This window comes from Dipodomys merriami, unplaced genomic scaffold, assembly GCF_024711535.1.
Source record: "Dipodomys merriami isolate MVZ:Mamm:240054 unplaced genomic scaffold, mDipMer1.0.p SCAF_27, whole genome shotgun sequence".
In the NCBI taxonomy this organism is placed as follows: Eukaryota; Metazoa; Chordata; class Mammalia; order Rodentia; family Heteromyidae; genus Dipodomys; species Dipodomys merriami.
The window spans coordinates 9,795,346-9,813,829 of NW_027204159.1; the positions used below are offsets into that span (position 1 = coordinate 9,795,346).

The window sequence follows — 18,484 nt, forward strand, 5'->3', positions numbered from 1 at the left end:
AATAATAATAATAATAAATAACTCCCTTTATGTTAGGGCACCTGTCACTGTGAATCGTTAAGACCTCCTTGATGATCTCATTTTAATTTATTTATCTCTGAAAAGACCCTCTCTCCAAATAAGGTCACATTCTTAGGTTCTGGGGGGCTAGGGGTGCATTTATCATATGAATTTAACCTGTGACACCCTGTTTTCAACCCTCACCTCTCCAACCTTTAATTCACTGCCTAAAATAAAGTAGGATATACCATCTTCTGAACGGCTTTAATAGGAGTCTGAGAATGAGACAGACAAGAATGAAGCTTAAGAGGCTGAAGGAAAATAGTTAGTCCTTCTAGTCCCTTCTAGTCCTGAGTTCAAATCCCAGTTCAAGGCAATGTGAGCTTTTCCCTCACTTGTGAAATGTGGTTGTAATGTCTCTAACCATGATCTATCTAATGTTGTGAAGGATTAATGAGAGAATAACATGCACCAATGGCTTATCATGGTGCCTAGCATATAATAACTCTGTGTGCAGTCAGTGTGGCATTGTTGCTCTTATATGAAATGAACGTCTAGACGGGTAGCTCAGAAGCAGGTGATGACCAAGAAAAGGCTAGCTGCCACTGATACACGTCACACAGCTCTGTCAGAATGAGAGCCAGACTGGATTAAAGCCATCCAGATCCCCTGGCTGCACCCAGGAAATCCAGAAGCCTGGAGTCCTCATGAACCATGGAGTCACTCCTCACAGAACACTTTGGAACCTTTTTGTTGTTTTTTATTTATTTATTTTTTGATGGTCATAAGGCCTGAACTCTGGGCATGGTCACTGTCCCTCAGCTCTTCAGTTCAAGGCTAGCGCTCTACCACTTTGAGCCACAGTGACACTTCCAGCTTTTTCTGCTTATGTGGTGCTGAAGAATCGAACCCAGGGCCTCATGCATGCGAGGCAAGCTCTCTACCACTGATCCACCTTCCAGCCCTGGAGCCTAGTTTTTAAACAAGCTTTCCCATGGTTGCTTCTATTCACATTAAAGCTTGGAACCTATAGACCAGAGCACAGTCTGTGCAGGAGCAGATGAATCACGTCCTGAGTCAGGCCCTCACACCTTTTCACATGGATAGGTGGAGTCCAGCTGCTGCTCTTTAACCTCATCTCTGCAGCTCATGTTACATGTGCTCTTCAGGGGGGTGGGGTCTCTTATGATACAGTAAATTGCACTGTGCTGAGACACTTCACTTTGGATCATCCATTCCTCCTGTCTCTACCACCTGGGTCATACCATGCTAACATCAGGCTTAGTTCAAGGTGACACTGACCTTCAACCTGAGGGGTTGTCAGGAGTCCTGATAACTAGTGTGCTCACCATGCATATGTCTCTGCTGTCATACCTCATTTCTTCTGTACTTGGGGACCAACCATTGCCTGGTTCAGGGAAACTGGAGGTTCAACTTGTCCTTCATTGCCCATATTTTTGTCTTGTTTGAAAGAACCCATTCCCAAGGCTGTAGGTCTTCAAGGCTGAGATTCTGCCCATAACACAAGCTAGTATCTTACTATCCCTTAGTGCTTCCAAATCCTGGCCTATTTTCTAGGGTCTTCAAATATCACCACTTGTGCCTGGACACAATAGCTCATTCTTGTAGTCCTTGCCACTGCAGAGGTGGAGGAGTGGGAGGATCAGATTTGAGTGCCAATCCTGGGGGGAAAGTTTACAAGCCTTCCATCTCAATCAATAGCTGGCTACAGTGACACATGCCTGTCATCCCAGCTAACAGCAGGAAATATTAATAGGAGGACCACGGTCTAGGTTGGAGCAGGCATTAAGTAAGACCTTATCTCAAAACTAGTCAGAACCAAAAGGACTAGAGGCTTGGTTCAAGTGGTAGAGCACCTGCCTACCAAGCACAAAGCCCTGAGTTCAATAAACCCCAGTTACTATATTTTTTAAAAAAACACCTATAGTTATTAGCTATCTATCTATCAGTTGCTGAATTCCTGTCACCAAATTCCACCTGCCTCTCAGGACATCTTGTCTGAGGCCCCCCATGAGAACTATAGTCTCCCAATCAGGGGCACAGAGTTTATGTACAGCACAGATGTGAAACCTGCTCTTCCACCTGACAGACTATAGGCAAGGACTCATCACCAAGCCTCAGTCCCCACCCCTGTAACAGCGTCATTGTTTAGGGGGATTGTGCGGTTAAAGCCCAGACCAGTGCCTGGACACAGTAAAAAAGAGCAACACTGGTGACCAGACCAGAAGTTCCCTGCTTCCAAATGTTCACAAACCCAGACAGAGCTCCATACCAAGGCAAAAGCACCAGAAAGTGGCACTAGTGCTCATTCCTAGAGTGTCGCTTTGGTCTTTGGAATGAATGGACTTGTGAGCAGCCTCTTTAGATCTTGCCTTTGACTGTAGATAATAGCAAAGGCTCATCTAGTGTTTGCAGTAAGCTAGGCACTACAAACTAGGGTAGTCACTGGATCATTTCCACAAGGTTCGTACTCTATGAGCCCACTTTACGGATAAGAGAACTGAGGCACAAGGTGACAGAACCAGCAAGGGCAGAGTCCAGATCCAGATGTCAGGCAGAATCTATGCACTTAGGTAACCAGGTTACATTTCCTCTTTAGTAGCATGATTTAGAGATGATAATAATTGCTATTCCCTTTTTTTCTCTCCTGTCAGATCACTTCCCCGATGACTGTTCTTGTGCCGTGCCTTGAGACCTTTAGCTTCTTTCAGCCCAATCCACTATGTTACCTGCCCACCCAGAAGGTCCCCTCCCTTCTCTGGCTGATTGGATCCAGTTGCCTGGGAAATAGGATACCCAGTCAGTCATTGGTGCTGGATGAAAACTTGCTGATTAATGAATGCATTCCCTGAGGAGCAGATTCATTCACTCACAAGCTATGTGCCACGAATAGATGTTAGCTTGGTCTAAAGTGAGGCCCATCTGTGGCCCAAATGGCTATGACACCAGCAGTCTAAGGGAGAGGATACTGTACCCACCCAGCAGTGGCAGGAGCTGCTGCTTCTGTAACTCCATCACCCATCAATCACCCTTAATAGCCTAGCCAGTCCCACTGGAGGCATGTCAGCCTGCAGGGATGGGCATCACCATCTCCTTGGTAGTGTGGGATGACGTTTATGATGTCCACCCCTGAAACTTTTGGCATCATGGTTGGTACCACTAGCCTGTAACCCAAACCCACTTAACCAGATCCTGCTTTTAAACCCTTTTCTGGAGCCAGGGAGAGAGGGTTGACTGGAGCCTCATTGCTTTCTTATGGGAAGTTTTGTATATTAACCGTCCTCTGGTTCAGGACTTCATTTGCATATCCATTCATTCTTATTTTAAAAAGGCAAGAGCAATACAAATCAGTCTCCCCTGCAGCCTCCACCAGCAGATTGGTGCTCTTGCCTTCAGGGAGACAATCTCCAAAGGGGACTTTCATGGGAGTTCTCAGTGACCCACACAAAGGAAAACAAAGCGAGTCTGTGGCTTTGAATCAGATTCTCCACCAAAATCCACACTTATTCACAGAAAGCCCTGACAAGCAGCAGCTAGCTCTTCCTGGACACCACTTCCCAAAGGAAGTCTATCCCCTCCCCACCCCCTGCTTTCCTCCACCCCCCCCCTGCCAGCCAGCCCCCCCCCCCAGGCTGTCAGAGTCAGCCTGGCTCATTTAAACTCAAAGCTATTAGGGAGACAATCTGGCTTGTCCTCTGAGTGGAAGCTAATACTACCACCAACTGCATTCTTTTTTATAGAGAAGGAAAGGAAGGGTGTTGATCACCAATACGGAAAGGCAGGGAGAGAATGGGGGAGAGGGGATGTGAAGCAGTTGGAGAAAGCCCAGATTGCTGAGACACAGGAAGTTCTTGAACCAGAGGTGGGAGGTGAGGTCACTACAAAATGGTACTTGACCAAATGCCTGAAATTCCTGTCTTAGCTTCTAGAGGCCTGAAATTCTCCAAGGCTACTGTGTGGGCACCGGGCCTACCTTTGGTATGTACTGTGACGTGGGTGTGGGGAACTCAGTGGTTGGCCACTCTGGTGCCTGTGCGAGGGGTTCTGAGGTGAGATGTGATTATCAAAGAGAATCGGAAGGTATGGGGTGGTTCACACCTGTCATCCCAGCCTCCTGGAAAGTGGTATGCACCTGTCATGCCAGCTATGTGGGAAGCATAAACAGGGTTTTGGTATAGATTAGCCCAGGCAGAAAGTGAGATCTCATTCAGAAGAGTAATGAAAGCAATGAGGATTAGAAGCATGGCTCAAGGGATAGAGCACTTGTTAGCAAGCACAAAGCCCTAAGTTCAAACCTCAGTACTGTGACAAACAAACAAACAAACAAATGGGCAGGGAAATGCAAGGCACATCAGAATACAACCCTATGGAAACCTGGAGCGCACACACCCAGCTCATGGTATTCCAGCCTGACTTTTATATCAAAGAGGTGACCAAATCTCAGCTTCCCACTATGTGGACAGGTTTTCCAGTGCAGCTGTGTTTCCAAGCAGCCGGGGTGGCTGAGTGACACAGCAAGATGATGCCAGCCTGACCCTCCGTAACCACAGCTTCCAGCTTCCACCGAACACCAGGGTAGCATCCAGCACTTCAGTAATCCAGAGCACTTCTGTCCCTCCCATCCCAGGGGGCTGGCGGTGGTTAAGATACCGGGGTTGTATGGCCCATGATTGTTTCTACAGCCTCTCTGTGTAAGTGCTATTTTTACATGTCTGCACCATCAGCAAGCCCTGCCCCCAGCGCCAGCCACACCAGGCTCAATCCAGCCACAGGGGAGCTGTTCCATGTCCTACTTCAAACACCCTGTTGTGCCCATGTCCCTTTTCCCTTTCCTGGTCAACTAGCTTCATATGTGTGCCCACATGCACAGAGGGCCTCCATTCTGGCTGTAGCTCTCCTCCCCAGCATAGACCCCATGATTGTCACCTGAAGCGCTTGCAGGCCAGGGCTGTCCTCTCTTCTCATTCGCTCTGGGCTGAAACTGAACCCAGCTGCTGTCCTTCGCTGTGTGGATCCTTGTCACCCTGAGGAGGCTGCCTCTCCAGCAGCCCCAAGCCGGCTCTCTGAAGCTCTGCGTTTCAGCAGCGCTGTGTGGGGAGAGGGACGGGCCGTGGCATGCACATCAGGTTGCTGGCCAGACGCCAAGCACCATGCCACAGATCCGCTGGCAGTCTCTGGGGGCTCGAGGGAGCAGGGAGGCGGAGGTTAGAGGGAGTTGAGTGTCCGGACTCTAGGTCTGATTCTGGCCTTGTTTAGCAGCCTAGGGGACCTGCCTAAACACAGTGCCATGCCCCCCCACCACAGCCCTGCCCCCAGGGCCGTCCATGCTCCAAACTGTACAATACAGAAAGGCAGAGCCTTGGGCCAGCAGAGAGTGAGGCAGAGACAGCAGACTGTGGCAGTAACTCCCCTGGTGTTATTCTAACGTGGTTTGTCTAGGGGCACATGCCTGTGCCCGGTGGACTATTGGCCAGTCTGAGCAGGATCCTGTTTATTTTGAGGCCTTTGTTGCCAGGGAAACAGCAGGTTGTGGCTCCTGTGGACTTTAGAAGCTCCAAGGGAAAAAAGGGGCCCTTTTCTGTGCTCTCATCTGGCATTCCCATAAGGATGTAGGTGTCTGCATGAATGGGGCAGGGTGTCTGTCTGTCTGTGCCATTCCCAGAACCCATCCCTTCAAAGGGCATTTTTCAAAGCCAGTCAGGGCAGTGGCTGCCAGGCCAGGGGAGGGGCATGCTGGAGAATATTCCTGACATTCCACTCACTGTTTGAGCCTGTCTCTGCTGGACCAGGTGAGTCCTCAGCTGCGGCCAGCGTCAAGGCTGGGGATTTCTTCAGGGAGCCCTGGGTGTCGTTTTCATACCTTAGCCAGGATGGAAGCAGGAAGAAAGGAGGCTATCTTTACAGATACCTTTGGCTATAAGGTGGAGAATGAAGGTGGGGTGAGGATGGGGTGTCTTTGAAGAGAATAATGGAAATATGATGAATAATTTCCTATCATTGGTGGAGTTCCTCCTTACCCAGCAGCTTGAGCCTGGAAAGCACAAATGGGTTGTGAATGTACGTGGTCACCAGCCTGCTGCCCTGATGATTCAGATAGAGGGCTGGACGCTGACCTGTCCAAGGGAGAAATAAGCTCCTATCTCTCCCACTGGGAAGTTGTTGGCACAGGAAGGGTAGGGTTGATCATTTCCTGATAGAGCCCCTAGGGGGCACTCTTGTGTCTTTAGAAGGGAGGAGCCATCTCCTGACTCTGACCATGCACCTCTCAGAAGGGACATAGGTAGAGAAAAAGCTGACTTCCCCAAACCTGTCATCTGGAACCTTATGAACTGCCTGCCCTTCCACATATTCAAGAGATTGATCTTTTTGCTTTAAAACATAACAACAGTCCTTGTGTCTGCAGGATTCTATAGGGCCTCTTGAACCACTGAAAGGTAAAAACATGTTGCATAGGTGTCTGGCAGAATGATTATGCTTTATGTAGGACAGATAAACTCTTTATAACAACATGGAAGGGCAGTTTTGAAAGTTAGAAGACACAACAACCCTCCTCTATTGAAAGAAAAGAAGAGGCTTAGGCTGACGGTGAGGAGAGGGTAGAAAGGAACTGGCTTTGCTAGCACTGCCTGCAGTCCTGGGCAGGACCTGCCCCTTGGCTACTACAATGTCATTAGTTGGGAGGAAGGATCTCTTGTTGAAATATAGAATTTCTTGGGTGGAAAATGTATGGGCATTTATGAGATAAAGCCAGGAGCTGTTTGTTTGATACGTTAAGTTCAGAAAGTTAATGCATCAAGGAAACAACAATGAACTCGATCCGAATTTGGCTGCTTTGATTCAGTAAGCCACAGCAGTTCAAATGAAGGCCATCAGAAGATGTATGGGAGGCATCCTTGTCCCTGACAAAGAGATAGTGCAGCTGGCCAATGGATAGATAAGACCTGAAAGTTATCCAGCTTTGGAAACAAGATGCTCTCTTATTATAAGGCTGGTTTGTGACATTTTGAGGATGTTAAAAGACCTGTTGAACAAAAGAAGCAAGCCCAGGTTCACCCAAGTCTGCACTATTAGCAAAAGACCCGGGTGACTAAAAACAGGTTTTCTCTATTCAGATTGATGCTCTCTAATCTGCCCAGACCACACCATAACATAGCCATTCCTGACAGTGTAGATTTGGGCTCCTCTGGAATCAGGCTCTCCAATTCCCAATATCCCTGCATCCTCACAGAACCATGACAACCATATGTGTCCCCGTGTGTACCAGCACCTGAGCACCAGGAATCCAAGGGCATATTACTATTGCACTCCATTTCTTCTTTATTCCCAGCTGTGGAAACATACGCAGAGACATAGACACACACACTTGGCTTTTAAGCAAATATAATCCTAGCTACTGGCATATACTAATTGTGATATAATAATAATTGTAATATACTACTGCATATTGACTGTTTGGCAATGTTATTGTCCAAGTATTGGAAAACAAGGAATCTTCCAGTTCTTTAATTAAGATAGTTATTGTAATACATCCAGGTGCTGGTAGCTCAGGATCTGGGGATTGTAGCTCAAAGCCAGCTCTAGACTCTTAAGTTAACTAGCAAAAAGCCAGAAGTATAAGTGTGGCTCAAGCGGTGAAGCATCAGCCTTGAGTATAAAAGCCAAGTGAGAGGACAGGTGCTTGTGGCTCACACTTGTAATTCTAGCTATCAGAGGCTGGTATCTGAGAATCACAATTCAAAGCCAACCCAGGCAGTAAAGTCTGTGAGACTCTTACCCCAATTAAGTACCAAAAAGACAGAAGTAGAGCTGTGGCTTGAAGTGGTACAGTGTTAGACTTGAGCAAAAGAGCTTAGAGATAGTACCCAGGCCTTGAGTTTAGCCCCAGAATCCCAACAAATAACAACAAAAAACAAGTGAGTGTACCAGTCCTTGGCATTAAGTCCCAGTATTGGTGTGCACACCCCAAATTTAACTCCCCTTCCTTCATGTCAAGATTCTTTCTTTTTCTTTTGCTATTTTACTTTAACATCCCTTAAATTCTGCATTCCAACTTCTGTGCCAAATATCTAGATTCATCTTTCAAATAATACACATTGAGTTTCCTAAGTACTACAGCACGGTAATTAACATGGCTGTCTGATGGTGGTACTGTTGTTTAGAGAAGGGACTCAGATCACTGCTGGGAAGTCACCTGCTCCAGCTCTGTGCACAGAAGGAGTCTCTGGGAAAGAGAAAGAGCTAACCAAGCCCCACATGAAGCCCCCACACTGTAATAGGAACCATTCAGCTAATGCCACAGAAATCCTTTCTTCCTGCCATGTTGAGACCACTTTAAATTCCTTCCTGTCTTCTGACAGCTGTACCACCACGGTGCATAGGACATCTGAGAAGGAAGGAAATGATGGATTTTGAGGGCCAAGAAAAATTCTAGTAGGTGTGTACATCACAGAGGCTCACCCAGGCTCACCCAGAGCCCCTCTCCACAACCCCCCCCAGGATGCTGGGGTTGCTGCCAGAGGTGACATTTTCCTTCCCCATCCTGAAAGACAGACTCCATGCAGGGTATGTAGGCAGTGGCTGTGCCAGAAAGTAGAAACAAATGTCTTAAGAAAGTTCTAGAAGGTTGTGGGGGCAGGGGGAGGCAGGGAAGGGATGTGAAGGGTAAACAAAGGAGGAGGCTGCAATGCTTGATAAGAAATGTACTCATTATCTTGCCCATGTAATTGTAACCCCTCTGTACAGTATGTTCACAATAAAATAAATATATATATATATAATCTATCAAAATAAAAAAACAAAGCAAAAAAAAGTTCTAGAAGGTGACAAAGCAGATGGCATAATTTCTGTGGTTTTAATACTCTGCCCTCAAGGCCTCCAAAAACCACACACAAAACTCTCATTCTGTGTGTGTGTGTGTGTGTGTGTGTGTGTGTGTGTGTGTGTGTGTGTGTGTGTGTACAAGAGCTAGTACTAAGGCTTGAACTTAAGGCTGCTTTTCTACCACTTGAACCACACCTCCACTTTTGGCTTTTTGCTGGTCAGTTGAAGATAAGGGTGTCTTAGATTTGTTTGTCTGCGCTGGCTTTTAACCATAATCCTTGACTTCAACCTCCTGAGTAGGATTTACAGGCATGTGTGTGACAGAAATTCTCACTTTTTAACATGAAAGAAGCAATGTGTAAATAACAGAAGCCCCAGCATCTTGACCTTGAATCTTGTGATATTCAACATTAGCTTTAAAACCTCCACCTCATTCATCCTGTTTACAGAAATGGTGCTGTTCTGAGACCCACACAGCAGGCACACTGAGTCTTCTCCTTAATCACATTTGACCTCGTTCAGGCATCACAAACCCTAATCAGCTGACAGGAGAAACAAAATCTGCCGCCCCTGTCTGCCCCAGCCAAGCATTTCCTTCTGTTTATGCCTAATCAGGCAGCTCACTGAGGCTCCTGGCCTCCTGGGGAACCGGCTGCCAAGAGGACTGGGAAGTAAGGCAGACACTGGCCGGAAATTGCATTTGCTGCCCAAAGAGAGCTGCAGGATGGAAACTTGGGCCAGTGGGGCTTGGCAGGGAGGCGGGGCTTGTTCTGCTGTCACTCATAACTATGAGCTCAGTCCAGCTTGTGGGACTCTGCAGGCCAGAAGCTTTAGGGAGGGCACAGCTCAGCAGAGGTCAAAGGTGGCTGCCACTTCTGACGTTGACAGCCCATTGCTGTTCCAATTCCCGTTTGTCCTAAATTTTCATTGTTAAGTCGCTTAGTATTTAAATGAAAGGAATACTTATGCTGGTGATAGAAAAGCACAACAAACAGAAAGGTACAAAATGCTCCTCGTTAGCCCTCTTCTTTAAGAGAGGAGGATTAAAGGAAACGTCTTTATACTTCTGGACATGTGTGTGCTTAAGAGAGTTTATTAAGCAATGCAACCAATGTCATTATTTGCTTTTCACTGAGGAACCAATCTTTGCACATTGGTCTGCTCCAATTCAAGCACCAGTATTTCTTGCTTGGATTATTGTGACATTCTCCTGACTGGCCTCCTTGCCCTCCTCTGAGTCTCCATAGTTCATTCTAGAAGAATCTTGCTAACAGGTAGATCACATTGCTTTATTTTAAGAGCAAAAGCTCAGCTTACCACCAAGTTCTCCTCTTCCTCAGTATGCTACAAGCACACTGCTCCTCAGGGCCTTTGACCTACCTCAGGGCCTTTGCATTCACTGTTCCATCTGCTCAGAATGTACACTTTTATTTATGGCTTGCTCTTGTCTTGGTTTCAGCTCGGACCACCTCCTCCCTGAGTCCTGGGCCACCTGTTCAAAATCAACCCCTCCTTCCTGCCCACACTGTCCCCTGGTGCTTTCTTTCCTGACAGAACTTATTGCTGCCTGAAATTGATCTTCACAAAATGTGTACTTAATTTGTTTTGTCTCCCTCACCACACACACTGAAACTTTGCCTATCTTCTTTGCAAACTGAACTTTGCCTGTCTTCTTCATTGTCGCACGTCCAGTAGTTTGGAACCACCTAAATGATTTGTTCAGATGGGTTGCTGGCTTTCTCATGTAGCAGGTATGGGTGGACCTATCTAATTAGGTCTAACAAGTTTCCAGCAAGTTTCCAGCTAATACTGTGTGGGCTCCGTGGCAGTGCTTTGAGCACCCCCTGTCTCAACAAGGCCTGACACCCCTAGGCCACAAATGCATGGGTCTGTACATTTTTCCAGACACTCTTCTTGGTATTGGCAGTTTTCTTTTCAGCTAGCATTTATGTACTGGACCTCCCAGTCTGTGATAGGAAGGCTTAAGTATGGTCAGCTAAAATGGTTTATCAGCTTCATGGGCTTGAGAGCTGCTGTTAAAGTGTTGAAGCTTTATAGGCCCATGGGGAGCTGGTGACAGCTACTGCTCTGTCTGCAGATCTTCAAGCTGAAAGGTGGCACCGCTCTTGCTGGTCCCTGCATTATTACTCAGGCTTCCCTGTTGCGGCCCTGGCTGTGCTGTTGGTCCCACTCAGCCTCGGTACACTGGAATGTACTTGATCAGACCCCAGGTAGGTGATGATATGTAGAAAGCCCAGTGACTCATGCAATGAGTCACACACACCCCATAAAAATCTAGCGAGATTTGTAACCCCGTAGTCCAGAAAGGTAAATGTGTGTTACATACATGGGCACACATGTGCAAACACTTTTCTCATGTTTAATTTCAGGATGCCTCAATCCCATTTAATTCCAGTTTAAGCTTGCCCAGTTTAAAAATTAGCTCACTATTTGGCAAAACAAGCAGAGCCAATCTGGATCACTAGCTTATTATTCAAATTCCTGCTGAGCTTTAAGGGTGAAAAGTAAGAGAAAAGTCATGGTAGCAACACACTGGTTCATGAGATTTAGCATCTTGTGATGGGAGTCAGGTTTTGAAGCACAAGTTGGAATTCTGAAGGCCTAGAAGGGTGAAATTGACAGCATATATTTAAAAATGGTCCCCTCAGGACAATGGGAAGAGAATCTTCTTGGTCTAGGCTCTGGGGAGGAATTGATGGGCCCTCTTTTGTTTCCGTCTATAGGCTCTCCCCTAGAATTATGTTGGCAAACTATGGCCATGCTCTTGAGACAAGGTATGAACTTCTCAGAGTAGATAGAGTGGTACCACATCCCTTAGCAACTTGTTGATAGATTAATGATTCCAGTAGCAGTGAGTTTGGGGCAGGGGTTGTTTGTTTATTTTGTTTGCAGAGGGATATTCATTTACTTTATTTTGTATAATGGTTTGGATTTGGGATCTCCTGTTTGAGCCATGTCCCAGTTCTTTTTGCTTTAAATGATTTTTTGAGTAGGATTCATATTTTTGCCTGGACTGTAATCCTCCTATTTATGTTCCTCATATAGATGGGACAACTGGTGCATACCACTATGCCCAGCTCACTAACTTTTGCCCAGGCTGGCCTCTGATTGGGATATGCTATGGATATTCATGTGCAGATTTTTTTTGTAGATCTATGTTTTCATTTCTCTTAACTCTTACAGTGGTTTTTCTCTGAAATATTTACCTAAACAATTCTTAGTGTGCATATTTACATATGCATATTATTTAGGCATGCATGTGTATATGTATATATACATATATTTGTGTGTATATGTATACCCATTATAATCTCATAGCAAAGCAAGTTGGCTTCTATCTCATCTGGAACCTTCTATGTAATCTGGGGATAGGACAGTCTCTTTTGCCTCTGTGAGGCCACCAATACAAAGAAGGAGAGAAACCTAGCTTCCTGACCCTCTATCAGAATGTCATGAAGATGAATAAAATGAGAGAAGTCAGATGGCATCTGCTCTTCTGAAGACACCAATCAGATAGACAGGCAAACTAACAAGTCTAGTCAGCAAGAAGGGCTTGCACCAAGGGTTTTGACATCACACAGAGGACTGTATCCACTGAGAGGCCCATGCTTGCAACCAGGGGACACAGATAGCACAAAAAAATATACAAGAGTTTGGTTTTCTCTGAGGTGAGAATTTTCTAGTTACCTTCCTAGGAAGAGAGCCCCCAGCATGGCACTGTGGCCACCCTGTTTGGACAGCAGGCAGGGCAAGCTATGTGTAGTGATTGATGCTCAGAGAGGCAAGCTTGGATCCCAACTCAGCCATGATAAGCATGCATATGATGAATGAAGTAAGAAATGCAATGTCAGTCAGGCCTAGACTCAGACCCCAACACCAACATTCAATTGCTATAGGATCTAGGATAAGTGTTGAACGTATTCCCCACACACACACCCATAAGTAAGGTGATACCAATGGAGATATTTTCCAGGTACCCACCCACAGGAACCTAACCACAGTGCCGTGGTTACTGAATTACTTTTAAAGGTAGGATTAAAGACTTTGGGTAATCTAACCATCACCTTAAGCTATTTAGAAAGCTAAATTTTCTACTGGACAATTAATTGAACCCACCTATTTGGCAGCTACTATTTATTACATACCATAGCACAGAGAGAGCTGAGGACAAAACTTACTTTTCCCCGTGGATATACGCCTCACTTTGGGGAAGAAATTGAGAATCACAAAGTTCTTAAAGAAAAAGTAAGTAAGAGGTAACCCTGATGGTTAAGCCTATTCATATTCAGAGAGGAGAAGCAACAGAAAGGCCTGGGAAGACCAGACTAGGACCAGTAGGATGAGTTCACAAAGGTAGTAGGGAGGAAGACAGACTGGGTGAGGACAGATGAGGGGAAGGGAGACCCACATGAGACAGGCCACCCAGAGGTCTGGGCTGGGGACAGGTGAGTGGGGCCAGTGACAAGCATCCTTCCCACCATCAGGAATGGCAAGTCTCAGCTCCTTTAGTCACCTGTTTCATCAATAATTATCCTTCCCAGGAAACCATCTGTCATGAATACATATTCGTGGAGTGGAGGAGGGGAGAGGGAGAAGGGAGGAGTTAGGTTGCCATCACATAAACAGCAATGCCAAGATGACTTCTGGCCTTAGTTGTCCTGCATCTGCCCCCTTCTCCTGAGACAAGCACCTTGGTACCTTTGGTGCCCACACTCACTTTGAGAAGAACTGATGGAGGACCATTGGGAAGGAGATGCACCTGTTCTTCATAGGGCAACTGTGCTGGGGGTTGGGAGATGTCCCCTGAGCAGCTGGCAGCCATATTGCTACCACAACAGCAAGTCCTCCTGGCAGCAGATGGGGGGAGAGATTCAAGGTGGGACATGTCTGCACACCTGATCAAAAAACAACTCTTCAAACTGAACTTCGGCCTATGATCATTAAACAATGCAGACTTAGTTAAGTGATTACTTTGCTCGCACCAGAACAGCACAGACTTTTTCGTAGCATAGATATGTGTGATTCATAACCCAAGAGCAGTGTCTGGGATAACTGCGCATGTGCAAAAGCACCATGGTCCCTTTACACATCCTGAATAGGATGGGCTTGGCTTGCAGAGATCAAGACACAAAACTTGTTTGTCCTTTGGCTCTGCTCACAGAGCAACTCTTTCCAAACCCTTGATTGTATTCCTCTTATTCACAACCAAAATAAGAAGCTCTTAGACCTTTCCAGTATGTTTGCAAGGCTCCAAGAAGGAAGAGATGGCAAAAGAAAACCCTGCAGGATTTATAATCCTTTTCTTCCCTATGCATACAGAGCTCTTTAAAAAAAAAAATGAAGCCTTAACTTTCCCGCAGTGGGATCTGACTAATGAATTCACTTAGATCCCAGCAAAGAGAATTCACTTGCTAAGCCTCATTTCCTGCTTCCCAGCTGAGCTCCAGACCTACCTCGTTCTCTCTCTGGGAGCCCACCGGCCTCTGAATGAGAGAAAGGAGTCCAGGAAATCCTTAACCCCAGCCTCCACCACTGTACTCAAGCCGGCCACTCACCAATCCGGGAGGGTAGCAGGATCGTGCCTGGGACAGGCCCTTCTGACAGAGCATAGGCTTGAAGGGTGCAGCAACCTGATACACCCAGCACTCACCTGGGCTCTGGGCGCGTTGGGGTCCGGCTGGGTGGGGCTGCGGCTCTCGTGTTCACACTGCGCTGCGGGGCAGGAAGGGGGGGCAGCTCGCAGGGGGCAGCTGGCAAAGGGCTGCGGGGGAAGGAGCTCCCATTCACCGCCTAGGCAGGGCAGAAGCGGAGGTACTCTGTTCCTCACGAGGCGGCCAGGACCCTGGTCTAGTTCTCTGCTGCCTTGCTACTGCGAATGGAGTCCAGGCAGCCCTAGGAGAAGGGCTGGATGAAACCACACTCTCCCCAGCCGGGCAGGATGGCAGGTGGCCTTCCGGCTTTGGGAACCTGGGGACAGGGCAGCCGACACTACTGTGCCCACTGAGAGCCCAAGGACAAGCGGCTGCAGACGAACTTCTCCTCCTGTCATGTGATCTTGTTTTTGGACCAGACACAGGAGCTATTTGGGGGCTGGACAACGGCCAGGTGAAAGGATAAGCATCTCATCCAAGCTCTCCTTGGCCTTGCTCTGACCCAGTGCGGGCCCTCCGGGCTCCATGGAGACAGAGGGATGGGGCTGGCTGCAAGCTCTGAGTGCCACTCACCCATCAGACTTTCTCCAACTGCTTCATCCTCGGCCCTTTGAAGTTTCACGGAGGACAGAACGTCCTGGAGAGAGTAATGACTTCGGTGTGGTGCCCGAGGCAGACAGGTTTTCGTGAGGTTGTTTGTTTCGGTGGTATTGGGGTCTAACACTTAAGCTATGTACCTCCCTTTTTTGTAGGTTTTTTTTTTTCAAATACATCCTCACATTTTTGCCCAAGGCAGCTGGGTCCACAAACCCCCACCCATATCCTTGCTTTATAGCTGGGATTATAGATGCACCCACAATGCCCAGCTTATTTGTTGGGACAAGGTCTTGCTACCTTTCACCTTGGGCTGACCTTGAGCCAGGGAGCATCCCAATGTCTACTGCCTAAGTAGCTGAGATGATTGCATGTGCCAGTGCACCTGCTGCCAGGTGGGTATTTCTGTCATACAGTCACGCATGTACTGTTTTAGATACATGCATTCTCATCAACATTGTAGCCCTGGAAGTACCAGTAATGGTGAGGGGTCAGGTGGGTCTCATATGGAATACATGATTAGGCCTTTCTGCTTTCGCTCTTTCTGCTTCTAGTCCTATGCTTGTACATTTTACTACATTGCAGTGGCTTGATTTCTTTTTCACTCTGATTCTCCCAGTGGACATGAATGATAAGAGTAGAAACAGTCATGCTTACCAACTGTCAAGTCAATGTTTTTGTCTTTACTAACATCCTTACAATTACTGATTACTAGATGCTTGCTAAAGGCTCCTCATGCTGGACCTCTTTCCTAACCTCATTGAATCCTCCCTCCTTCCTACCATAAAGATGACATCACACCTGTCTCACAGCCAGGGAAGCTGGGGTCTGGAGATGTCCTACATCCATCCTCACCTTCAAAAGTGCTACAGAGAGACCTGAACATTCCAGAACTGGGTTCTCAGCCACTTTACTTTGCCTAGAACTGTAAATGGTTGATATTTCACTCTTTTTTTTCTTCCAAGAGAAAAAGCAACATTCTTATGCAAGTTTCATTCAGTTTCATTCTCAAATGCAGTTCTAGAAGGGGAGAAAGGAAAAAGTTCTTTTTTTTTTTTTTTGGTCAGTGGTAGGGCTTGAACTCAGGGCCTAGGCTCTGTCCCTAAACTATTTTGTTCAAGGCTAGCCTGATACCATTTTGAGCCACAGCTCCAGTTCTAGTTTTTAGGTGGTTAATTGGAGGAGATAAGAGTCTCATGGACTTTCCTGCCCAGCTGGCTTTGAACTGTGATCCTCAGATCTCAGCTTTCTGAATAGCTAGATTTACATGTATGAGCCACCAGCTGAGCAAAAAGTTTTCATATGTTCATAGCTCCTGGTCTTGATTTTTAGGTACAGGATAGAGACTGGTCTCTTTTCTCATTAGCCATTTTTCTATGAATAATTCACTATGTAAATACACATGCCAGAGAGGGCTGGGGTAGCACTGTATTCAAACTGAATTGCCCTTTCTGAAGCTTCCCTGAGGAAGAGCCAAAGATGGAATCCAATTGCTTGTCCAAGACTGCCCTCTGCAGGTGATTAGGCCAGATCACACCCAGTAGTGGGTTTCAAAGCAGCATACCAAGATTATTAGAGAATTAGTTTTCAGGTACTCCCTTCCTGCAAATACTGCTTCCTAAAACTGGTTTGTTTGAAAACATATCTGTGTTCCTAATAATTCTTCCTCTAGAGTATAAAAGGAGAGTCTACCTACCACCCTGTAATTCTTAAGGTGTGTTTCCCCCAAGTGTAAAACACATCTCATTTTCTAAGCTGGTAGCTTCCGTTGATCATTTAATTCAACTTAATTAAACATCTTTAAAAAGTTGGCATCTTTCTAATGTTTACCTTGAACAGTGGTAGAAAACAAATCAAAGAGAATTTTGGAAATAATTATAACAGAATAATAGCTACTTAATTTTTTTATCTTTAAATATTTGTACAAAGGAATTTGTCATTCAACCAAGCAGTTTATGGACTGGGAAGGTGGCTCAGTGGTAGAGTGCTGGTCTCACATGCATGAAGCCCTGGGTTCCTCAGTACCACATAAACAGTACTACTTGAGCGCTGTGGCTCAAGTAGTAGAGTGCAGCCTTGAGCTGAAGACCTGAGGGACAGCTCCCAGGCCCAGAGTTCAAGCCCAATGACCTACAAAACAAAAACAAAAACAACAAAAGTTTATGAATATAATACATCTTGATCAATGTCTCCCCTTTGAACATTCTCACCCATCCCTCCCAAACCACACTATCCCTTATTTTTCTAGAATAATAGTTACTCTTAAAGAATAATGTCACAGTTTTTTAGTTGTTTTGGTGTGTGTGTGTGTGTGTGTGTGTGTGTGTGTGTGTGTGTGTGTGTGTGTGTGTGTGTGTACACATGTGTGCATATGCATACTGGAGCCTGAATTCAAGACACTGTCCCTTAGCATTTTTGCTCAAGCTTGGCATTACCATTTTGAGCCACAGCTCCATTTCTGGCTTTTTGGTGGTTAATTGCAGATGAGTCTCCTGTACTTTCCTGCCTGGGCTGGTTTTGAACCTTGACCTCAGCCTCCTGAAGTCACCTGTAACCAGCACAGTTTGATTTTTAAATTCCAATATCTGTAGCATGCTGGAATTCATCATCTTCAAACAATATGAACTTAATGATGAAAATTAACATACTGATTTTAAAATGTGTGTACAAGTAACATTGTCTTTCAAAATTGTTTCAGGAGGGACAGAGCAAATATTAATGAAAGCTGAAGCCCACGCTGGCTATTGGTTAGACTTAAGGCGTTGTGATACTGCTACCCTCCAACTACTCACTGAGTGTCTGCCCATGTGTCAGATCTTGTTTGGGGTACTCGATAGAAGAACCTACCTAACTTTCTTCTCAGAAACTGTCTGTGTTTGTGGCACATCTAGTAGGTGAGGCCAGGAGTTCTGCTTGTATCATACAGTGCACAGGATCCCCTATGGCAAAGGATTATCTGCCCCACTCCCACCCCCTGCGGTTGAGAAAGCTTGTGATCCATGAGGGATCACCATATTTATGGTGCCTAAATATGGCCAGTGGATAAAAATTCATAGTGCATTTATTCATTCCCTCATTCATTGGACAAATACTGAAAGTTCATTATGTTCAAGACATCATTCTGATCATAATTGTAGCATACCAGGCACACCTTACCCCAAATCATTACCTCAAACAGCCTGCCTGATTGTGTTCTTCTGTTCTTCTGTCTAACATTTTCACTATTGGAAGGATGGAAAAACTAGTCTTGATGTCTGCAGAAGGAAGCTATTCAAAGATATTAATATTACCAAAGCATTATTTTAATCATGAAAAGAACTTCACGGCCATAGAGAAATGGTTATATAGTTAAGGTATATTGTTCAATGGCATACAAG

At 46.0% G+C, this 18,484-nt stretch overlaps 1 protein-coding gene across 3 annotated transcripts in view; it reads right to left on the minus strand.

The window, feature by feature from the left end:
* Fgf1 (fibroblast growth factor 1) overlaps positions 1-14,878 on the minus strand; it is a 98,752-nt gene extending 83,874 nt beyond the window's left edge. The window contains exon 1 of one of the 3 annotated variants that reach the window (XM_070036288.1): positions 14,513-14,878. The gene's annotated coding sequence lies outside the window, so the exon portion shown is untranslated. Of the gene's footprint in view, positions 1-4,947; positions 5,363-14,512 lie in introns of those variants that run through there. The other 2 variants (XM_070036289.1, XM_070036287.1) reach the window with 2 other exon arrangements.
* Positions 14,879-18,484: the final 3,606 nt, after the last annotated feature.